The sequence below is a fragment of the Equus asinus genome, chromosome 15 (genome assembly GCF_041296235.1).
Source record: "Equus asinus isolate D_3611 breed Donkey chromosome 15, EquAss-T2T_v2, whole genome shotgun sequence".
NCBI lineage: Eukaryota > Metazoa > Chordata > Mammalia > Perissodactyla > Equidae > Equus > Equus asinus.
In genome coordinates, this window is record NC_091804.1 from 32,666,619 (window position 1) to 32,677,159 (window position 10,541).

The following is a 10,541-nucleotide window of genomic DNA, read 5'->3' on the forward strand; positions in this document are numbered from 1 at the left end:
CTTATTCTCATCAGAGAAACTCCACGTTCGTGAGACTGAGGTTTTAGGGTGCTCCCTGTCACTTGTCACTGCAAACTTGAAACCTTTTCTTGTCACTGTCTCCTTCAAGAGGAGAGACTCTTTAATTGGATGAATCTCCTGTGTTGGGTGGTTGTGCAGAGGCTGTTACCTTTGGAGTTACCTTTTTAGTTTCTCTTCTAGGTTTAGGAGGCATGGAAGTATCAACAATATGGGATTTGGAGTCACAGAGTTCTGGTTTCAAATTCCAGCAGCACTGCCTACTGGCTGTGTGACCCTAGGTGTGTTACTTCACTTTTCTGAAACTTATTTCCTTACCTATAAAAAATAGTCCTACTTCATAGGGTTGTGGTGAGGATTAGGTAACATAATGTGTATAAGGTGCTCAACACAGTGCTTGGCACACACTAAGTACTCAGTTAAATGGTTGTAGTTGCTTCATACAACCTCCTAAAACTGAATCAAGAAGATATAGAGAATCTGACTAGACCAATCACAAGTAAACAGACTGAAACAGCAATCAAAAACCTCCCAGAAAACGAAAGTCCAGGACCAGATGGCTTATCTGGAGAAATCTACCAAATATTCAAAAAAGATTTAATACCTATCCTTCTCAACTATTCCAAAAAATTGAAGAAGATGGAACGCTTCCTAACTCAATCTATGAGGCCAACATCACCCCGATACCAAAACCAGACAAGGACAACACAGAGAAGGAAAATTACAGGCCAATATTGCTGATGAGCAGGGATGCAAAAATCCTCAACAAAATATTGGCAAGCTGAATACAGCAATACATTAAAAGGATGATATACCACGATCAAGTGGGATTTATACCAGGGATGCAGGGATGGTTCAACATCCACAAATTAATCAGTGTGATATACTACGTTAACAAAATGAGAAACAAAAACTACATGATCATCTCAATAGATACAGAGAAAGCATTTGACAAGGTCTAACATTCGTTTATGATAAAAACTCTCAATAAAATTGGTATAGAAGGAAAGTACCTCAATATAATAAGGGCCATATGTGACAAACCCACAGCCAACACTGTATTTAATGGTGAAAAACTGAAAGCCATCCCTCTGAGAACAGGAGCAAGACAAGGGTAGCCACTTTTGCCACCCTTATTCAACAGAGTACTGGAGATTTTGGCCAGAGTAATTAGGCAAGCAAAAGAAATAAAAGTTATCCAAATTGGAAAGGAAGAAATGAAACTCTTGCTGATGGAGATGACATAATTCTGTATATAGAAAACCCTAAAAAATCCACCAGAAAACTATTAGAAATAATCAACAGCTATAGCAAAATTGCAGGGTACAAAATCATCTTACAGAAATCAGTTGCATTTCTATACACTAATAATGAACTAGCAGAAAGAGAAGTCAAGAATATAATTCCATTTACAATTGCAACAAAAATAATAAAATATCTAGGAATAAATTTAACCAAAGAGGTGAAGGACCTATCCATGGAAAATCATAAGACATTATTGAAGGAAACTGAAGAAGACATACAGAAATGGCAAGAGATTCCATGCTCATGGATTGGAAGAATAAACATAGCTAAAATGTCCCTATTACCTAAAGCAATCTACAGATTCAGTGCAATCCCAATCAGAGTCCCAATGACATTTTTTATGAAAATCGAGCAAAGAATCCTAAAATTTATATGGAACAACAAAAGACCCCGAATAGCCAAAGCAATCCTGAGATAAAAGAACAAAGTTGGAGACATTGCAATCTCTGACTTCAAAATATACTACAAAGCTATGGTGATCAAAACAGCATGGTACTGGCACAAAAGAGACACACAGACCAATGGAACAGAATTGAAAGCCCAGAAATAAAACCACACATCTATGGACAGTTAATCTTCTACAGAGGAGCCAAGAATATACAATGGAGAAAGGAAAGTCCCTTCAATAAATGGTGTTGGGAAAACTGGACAGCCACATGCAAAAGAATGAAAGTAGACCATTATCTTACACCATGCACAAAAATTGACTCAAAACGGATTAAAGACCTGAATGGAAGACCTGAAACTATAAAACTCCTAGAAGAAAATATAGACAGTACACTCTTAGATATCAGTCTTATCAGCATCTTTTTGAATACCATGTCTACTCAGGCAAGGGAAACAAAAGAAAAAATAAACAAATGGGACTACATCAGACCAAAAAGCTTCTGCAAGGCAAAGGAAACCATGAACAAAACAAAAAGACAACCAACTGGGAGAAAATACTTGCAAATCATATATCTGACAAGAGGTTAATCTCCAAAATATATAAAGAACTCATACAACTCAAAAACAAAAAAACAACCCGATCAAAAAATGGGCAGAGGATATGAACAGACATTTTTCCAAAGGTGGTATACAGATGGTCAAGAGGCACGTGAAAAGATGTTCAACATCACTAATTATTAGAAAACGCAAATCAAAACTACAATGACATATCACCTTACACCTGTCAGAATGACTATAATGAACAAGACAAAAAGTAGCAAATGTTGGAGAGGATGTGAAGAGAACCCTCATACACTGCTGGTGGAATGCAAACTGGTACAGCCACTACGGAAAACAGTATGGAGATTTCTCAAAAAAATTAAAAATAGAAATACTATAGGATCCAGCTATCCTACTACTGGGTATTTATCTAAAGAACATGAAACCAACAATTCAAAGAGATTTATGCAACCCTCTGTTCATTGCAGTGTTATTCACAATAGACAAGATGCGGAAGCAACCCAAGTGCCCTTCAATTGATGACTGGATAAAGAAGATGTGGTAAATATACATAATGTAATACTAATTGCCATAAAAAAGACAAAATTGTCCCATTTGTAACAACATGGATGGACTTTGAGGATATGATGTTAAGTGAAATAAGCCGGACAGAGAAAGACAAACACTGCGTGATTTCACTCATATGTGGAAGATAAGCAAACATGTGGATGAAGAGAACAGATTAGTGGTTACTAGAGGGGAAGGGGGTTGGGTGGTGGGCAAAAAGGGTAAAGGAGTGCATATGTATGGCGATGGGTAAAAATTAGACTATTGGTGGTGAGCACGATGCAGCCTATACAGAAACTGATAAATAATAATGTACACCTGAAATTTCACAATGTTGTAAACCATTACGACCTCAATAAAATAATTGAAAAAAAAATAGTAGTAGTTGCTGTTCTCACTCCTTTTTTGGTCCACTTTTTCTAATAAGGATGGTGGAATGTGCCATCCCCACAGTAAGCATCTTAACGTGTTGTCCAAATTCAATAGATTAAAAATTATCCTGAAAGCCGTACCCTAACCCCTGCCTGGCAGTAAATGACAGTCCACACCCATGGCATCTGTGACCCTGCACTCTCCTGAGCATGGGCAGGGATCTGCACCAGGTCACCCTCCTTTCTGAGCATCACACCTGCAGGCACCACAGACTTTGGCTGCAGAGCAGTGGAGCAACCAGTGTCTCCAGAACCTCCCTACAGGCCAGCACCAGAGAGGAGGGGTCTTCTAATCAGGCAATGGGGAGGCCCTCATTGTACATCCACAGTGCTGGCTCCTTATGAGGCAGAACTTCAAGGAAGTGTGAGAGGTTTCAAATAGGGCAGAGTCCTCCTATTGGGCAGACCACTATTGCTGTAGCGTGAATTAACACTTGCTGGCTAATGCTGGAAGTTTCCATGCACCCTCGGATGCTGCCCAGGAGATATTCAGAGATCGTGGGCTGATTATTAGACGATGTTCCATTTAACTGGGCTGGCCTCCTCAGGTTTGAGTGGGGAAACTCAGGACCACTGGATTTGGTCCTGGTTTGATGGTGTGGTTGGGCTGATGACTCACCTTTCTTCCATGCCAGGGGCTTTTGTGCAGAGAAAACTGCAGACAAATTAACCTTATAGGCTGACTTGAAATTGCCTGGGCCACTGACAGTTACACTAAGCTGACTGCAAAGGCATGACCTTGTTGCCTTGTGAACCTGGCTGTGTTGCTATGGAAACCAGAATTCTTCTATCCCTCTGGCTCTCTGAGGTTAGGAAGTGTCCACTGGGAGTAGAGGGGCCAGGACAGACAGAGGGGTGGGTAGGGAGGTGGAAAATGCAGGATTTGGTAGGTGAGGTTAGGAGATGGACTGGGAAAATCCCACTTCCTGAGGTTGGGACTGAGTCTCCATTCTCATCTGGGCCCAGAACTGAGCCCCCTAGAACCCTTCCTTCTGGAGACGCTCCCCTCCCTGGGCTTCAGAGCTGGCTGGGACCAGGGTAGTGTTTGTATTCCCTTAGCAGAAATTATCAGTTTAGCTTAGCCAAGGAAGCTCCTGTAGAATGGGGTCCTGACTGACTTCAGCCCTGAAATAAGTCCCCAGCAACACAGAGCAGCAGACACTGTGGGCTGTGAGCTAGTTCTGTTCTGACTTGTACAAATTTGGGCCTCTCTGCGCCTCAGTCCCCTTACATGAAAAATGGTACGAATGATGATAATACTATTCCCCTTTACCTATAAGGCTGTTGTGGAGGTGAAAAATAATAACGGGCTGTGAAAATACTTCATAAACTTTGCTGCCTTCGTACCTGGGAAGCTTGGTGAGTCTCCACTTCAGGGAACAGTGGTTGATGGTGGCCCCTGCCCCTACTGTAAATGCAGGTGCATAATCTGGAGATCTAAGACTGGCTCGATGCATCCTTTGTTCCTTCTTTCCTTGTCTCTATTTCCCTGTGTTATCCTCAGCCAGCTCCCCTGCCCCCAACTAAGTTGTCAGCTCTGGCCAAGGTGGGGACCACATCTCACTCATGTCTGCAGCTTGGTTCCTCCCCAGCCCCACACTCTGTCCTACAGTGCCCCTTCTGGGACTAGCACAGAACTTGATCCCTGGTAGGAATGCAATAATTATTCCTTACATATGTATCATTTTAAATTCTAAAACCAATATTTATCATGATCTCAATGTCTCTGGCTTTTGTCGGTTTTGAGAGGGCTTCCCAGGAGCAGGATTCAAGGGCAAGTAGTGTATCTGGGAGGTGATTCCAGGAAGTACCAGTAGGGGAGGGGGAAGTGAGTCAGGGAGGGGAAGGAAGCCAGGGAAGGGTGCATGGTCAAGAAAGTTACCACTGTGGACAACTGGGGCTCAGTCCTGCTGGGGATTTCTGGGGACCAGTGCAGAACACGCCTCATTGTTACCCCACCCAAGGAGCAAGGGAGCGAGGGCAGATATCTCTTGAGACCCATCACTGAGAGGACATGACCACCTGTTAACCTGTGAGCTGGACCTGGGCGACGGGAGGCTCCTCACCCATGCCCTTGTCCTTGGAATGTACATTCTCCCCACTGCTCCCACAGTGGAGCCGTTTCCAAGGATGCAGCCTTGAGGGGCAATGTGTTGTTGAGACCATCTGGACGGTGTCCATGACTGAACCCAGTTAAGGCCTATACAAAAACTATGAAGATTCTAGCAGGCAGGTGTGGGGACTTATTCGTCTTTTTTTTTTTTTTTTAAATAATTAAAGAAACACATCTTCTTTCTTTCTTTTTTTTTTTTAAAGATTTTATTTTCCTTTCTCTCCCCAAAGCCCCCTGGTACATAGTTGTATGTTTTTTTTTTTTTTTAGTTGTGGGTCCTTCTAGTTGTGGCATGTGGGATGCCGCCTCAGCATGGCTTGATGGGTGGTGCCATGTTCGTGCCCAGGATTCGAACTGGTGAAACCCTGGGCCGTTGCAGTGGAGTGCGCGAACTTAACCACTCGGCCATGGGGCCGGCCCTGACCTACTCGTCTTGTGGTACCCAAGGCAAGCCTCGTACGTAAGTTTCCCTGCTTATTAAACCTGCAACCTACCAATCTGGAGTGGCCTGCCTCTTTCTTTGGTCTCTCTCTGCCCTCCATTACAGGGGCCAGTTTCAGATTTCACCCAGGAAGTTCCCCAGTTTGTGAACCAATGGTCAGATTGAGGGCTGTTGGGGACATTAAGTCGCTGGGTTGGGCTGTGGTTTATGAACGTCAGTGACTGTGGGAAGCACTGGGTGCTGGTGGGAAGTGTGTGTTAAAAATGCAGGTTCAGTCCTCCAACTTGGGAGAGTCTAACTTGGTATGCATGGGGGTGGCCTGGAAATCTGCATTTCTGAGAAGTCTTCTCCCTGCCCTGCAGGTGATTCTGATGACCTCTCTTTAAGGTCATTTGTCCAGAGCTCTTTATTTGGAGCAGAGGCCAGCAAACATTCTCTGTAAAGAAACAAAAGTAAAGATTTTAGGTTTTGGGGGCCATGAGGTCTCTGTCACAACTGCTCAACTTTGTTGTTGTAGCGTGAGAGCAGCCACAGACAATGTGTAAACAAATGAGCGTGGCTGGCCTCCAACAAGACCTTATTACAAAATCAGGTCGCAGGCTGGCTTGGCTCATGGGTCATAATTTGCCAACCCTTGTCTAGAGGGAAGAACGTGGGCTTCAGAATTCAACTCAAGTTTGCATCCTAGCTTGGCTGCTGATCAGTTGTGTGATTTTGAGGTGAGTCGCTGTTTCTCTAATCCTCATTTTCCAAATCTGGATAATGCAGATAATAATTTCCATCTCTCACAGGATAAATTTTTGAGGATGAGTAGCATATACATAATTCCTCACACACTGAGGGGCTTAACCCATGCCAGATTTCCCTATCCCCCCACCTCTTCCTCCATGCATAGAAGCCCATGGCTGGATTGCTTGGTGGTTAACTCACCAAGTGAACAAGGTCGAATTTACAAACTTAGACCCATGTGACTTCCATAACTCTGCTGGGCTCCAGGGCAACCAAGAAGTTCCACCGGTCCAGGCCGTCAGCTCAGCTCTAGAGTGAATGGCAGGGAGAGAAACTACAGGTGAGAAGGGCCCAGCTTGGATGCCTAGCTCTGAGTCACACACGGTTCTACGACAGTCTCAACTGCTCAGTTTGGCTCTGAGCTGCCCAGACAAGTGGGAAGGCATGTCAGTGATGTGATTCACAGGGGCTATGTAGGACACACAAACCAGCTGCTTAGGAGAGTTATGCTGCTTGTCCTGATAATCAAAACACAGAGGGAGTTCTATAGGCTTTCATTGTGGACAAGGTTCTTAGGCCTAGCATCAGAGCAAACACAATATTGGGTTTCATGAGCCTTTTTCTTAAGTCCCACAGGATAGGGAAGTGGCTGAATGCTAAAGTGCATTCAATAAAAGCAGTTTGATCAAGGCCAGAACAAAGTGGTCCTTCCGTTCTCTGATGGGGTGGCCTAAATCCAGGACAGCACTTAGAATACCTGGAGGAACGATGGGAGCTGTAGCCTTCAGACATCCCTCTGCAAATATTGGGCTCTTGAAAAGGATTGAGTGGCAGTGAATTGGAGATCAATTATCCAGGAAGCAGCTGTTCTCTGAGTCTCATTAAGGACAGAGCTGTGTGCTTTTGACTGTCCACTGGGCTGGGCCAGCACTAATGACCTCCAATGAATGTTGAGGATCTTATCAAGGATCCATACCTGAATACAAGACCAGCACCTCACCTCCCTCATGAGGTAAGCCTAGTGTACAACTATGAGCAGAATCAAGGGTCTTACACCACTCTTAAAATATTATCCTAGATAATTTAAAAATGGGGCTTATTAAATGTCCAGTTCGAACATAAAAGATTTCAAAACATCTAACTTTAAGCAAAATCACTTTCAGGGAATCTTCCAAGATAAGTTGGTTTCAAACTCTGTAAATGAGTTGAGTTGTATCAGTTAGCTTTTACTATGAAACAAACCACGTTAGGGTGTCAACTAAATACTTGAGTGTCTAAAATTAGCAACTATTTACTTAGTTCACAATTTCCAGGTATGCGGCGCTCAGATGGGCATTTCTTCTGGTCTCTGCTGGGCTCAGTCATGTGTCTGTAGTTGATTGCCAGGTTGGCTGGGAGCTGGCTGGTCTAGAATGGCTTCGGTTGGGATGGTTTGTCTTGTTTTGCCTTCCCTCTCATCCTCCTGTAGGCTAACCTAGGCTTGTTCACATGGTATCTGGGTAGGGTTCCAAGAAAGGAACTGTGAGGGCTTACCATGGCTTGCAATTGGCGCAACATCACTTCTGCCACCTTCTTTTATTTTACTTTTTAAACTAAAATGTTTATTTTGAGATAATTGTAGATTCATGTGCAGCTGCAAGAAATAATACAGAGAGATCCTGTCTACCCTTTACCCGGTTTCCTCCTATGGTTTCGTGGTTTCACATCTTACATTCAAGTCTTTAATCCATTTTGAGTTAATTTTTGTGTATAGTGTAAGATAATTATCTACTTTCATTTTTTTTTGCTTGTGGCTGTCCAGTTTTCCCAACACCATTTATTGAAGGGACTTTCCTTTCTCCATTGTATGTTCTTGGCTCCCTTGTCAAAAATTAGCTATCCATCGATGTGTGGGTTTATTCCTGGGCTCTCGATTCTGTTCCATTGATCTATGTGTCTGTTTTTGTGCCAGTACCATGCTGTTTTGCTTACTATAACTTATTGTAGTATATTTTGAAATCAGGGAATGTGATACCTCCAGCTTTGTTCTTTTTTCTCTCAGAATTCCTTTGGCTATTCAGGGTCTTCTGTTGTTCTATATAAATTTTAGGATTCTTTGTTCTATTTCTGTGAAGAATGTCATTGGAACTTTGACAGGGATTGCACTGACTCTGTAGATTGCTTTAGGAAGTATGGACATTTTAACTATGTTAAGTCTTTCAATCCAAGTGCTCAGAATATCTTTCCATTTCTTTGTGTTGTCTTCAATTTCTTTCAACAATGTTTTATAATTTTCAGGGCACAGATCTTTCACTTCTTTGGTTAAGTTTATTCCCAGGTATTTTATTCTTTTTCTTGCAATTTTAAATGGGATTGTATTCTTAATTTCTCTTTCTGCTACTTTGTTGTTAGTGTATAGAAATGCTACTGATTTTTGTATGTAGATTTTGTATCCTGCAATTTTACTTTATTCATTTATTATTTACAGAAGTTTTTTGGTGGATTCTTTAGGGTTTTCTATATATAAAATCATGTCATCTGCCAATAGTGACAGTTTCACTCCTTCCTTTCCAATTTGGATCCTTTTTATTTCTTTTTCTTGCCTGATTGCTCTGGCTAGGACTTCCAATACTACGTTAAATAAGAGTGATGAATGTGGGACATTCACCTGTCTGGAGTGAGGGAACTATCCCTGTCTGGTTCCTGTTCTTAGAGGGATAGCTTTCAGTTTTTCTCTATTGAGAGTGATATTAGCTGTGGGTTTGTCATATTTGGCCTTTATTATGTTGAGGTACTTTGCTTCTACACCCATTTTATTCAAAGTTTTTATCATAAATGGATGCTGTATCTTGTCAAATGCATTCTCTGCATCTATTGAGATGATCATGTGATTTTTATTCTTCATTTCATTGATGTGATGTATCACATTGATTGATTTGTGAATATCAAACCATCCCTGCATTCCTGGAATAAATCCCACTTTATCATGGCATATGATCCTTTTAATGTATTGTTGTAATTGATTTGCTAGTATTTTGTTGAGGATTTTTGCATTGATGTTCATCAGTGATATTGTCCTGTATTTTTCTTTATTCGTGTTGTCTTTTTCTGATGTTGGTATCAGGATAATATTGGCTTCATAGAATGAGTTAGGAATCTTCCCCTCTTGTTCAATTATTGGATGAGTTTGAGAAGCACAGGTATTAAGTCTTCTTTGAATGTTTGGTGGAATTCACCATGGGAGTAATCTGGTCCTGGACTTTTATTTTTTGGGAGGTTTTTAGTTACTGTTTTGATCTCCTTATTGGTGATTGGTCTATTTAAATTCTCTATTTCTTCTTGATTCATTTTTGGAAGGTTGTATGATTCTAAGAATTTATCCATTTCTTCCAGATTATCCAATTTGTTGGCATATAGCTTTTTGTAGTATTCTCTTATAATCTTTTGTATTTCCGAGGTGTCCATTGTAATTTCTCCTAAACTTCCTGGTTTTATTTATTTGAATCTTCTCTCTTTTTTTCTTGGTGAGTCTAGCTAAAAGTTTGTCAATTTCGTTTATCTTTTCAAAGAACCAGCTCTTAGTTTCATTGATTTTTTCTATTTTTTTTAAGTCTCTATTTCACTTATTTTGCTCTGATCTTTATTATTTCTTACCTTCTGCTAATTTTGGGCTTTGTTTATTCTTCTTTTTCCAGTTCCTTTAGGTGTACTGTTAGATTGTTTATTTGAGATTTTTTTCTTGTTTGTTGAGATAGGCCTGTATTGCTATAAACTTCCCTCTTAGAGCAGCTTTTGCTGTATCCCATAAATTTTGGCACGTCGTATTTTCATATTGATTTGTCTCCACTGTTTTTTTATTTCTCCTTTAATTTCTTCATTGACCCAGTCGTTGTTCAGTAGCGTTTTGTTTAATCTTCACATATTTGTGGCTTTTCTGATCTTCTTCCTGTAGTTGATTTCTAGTTTCATACCATTGTGGTCAGAAAAGATGCTTGGTATTATTTCAATGGTGTTAAATTTATTGAGACTT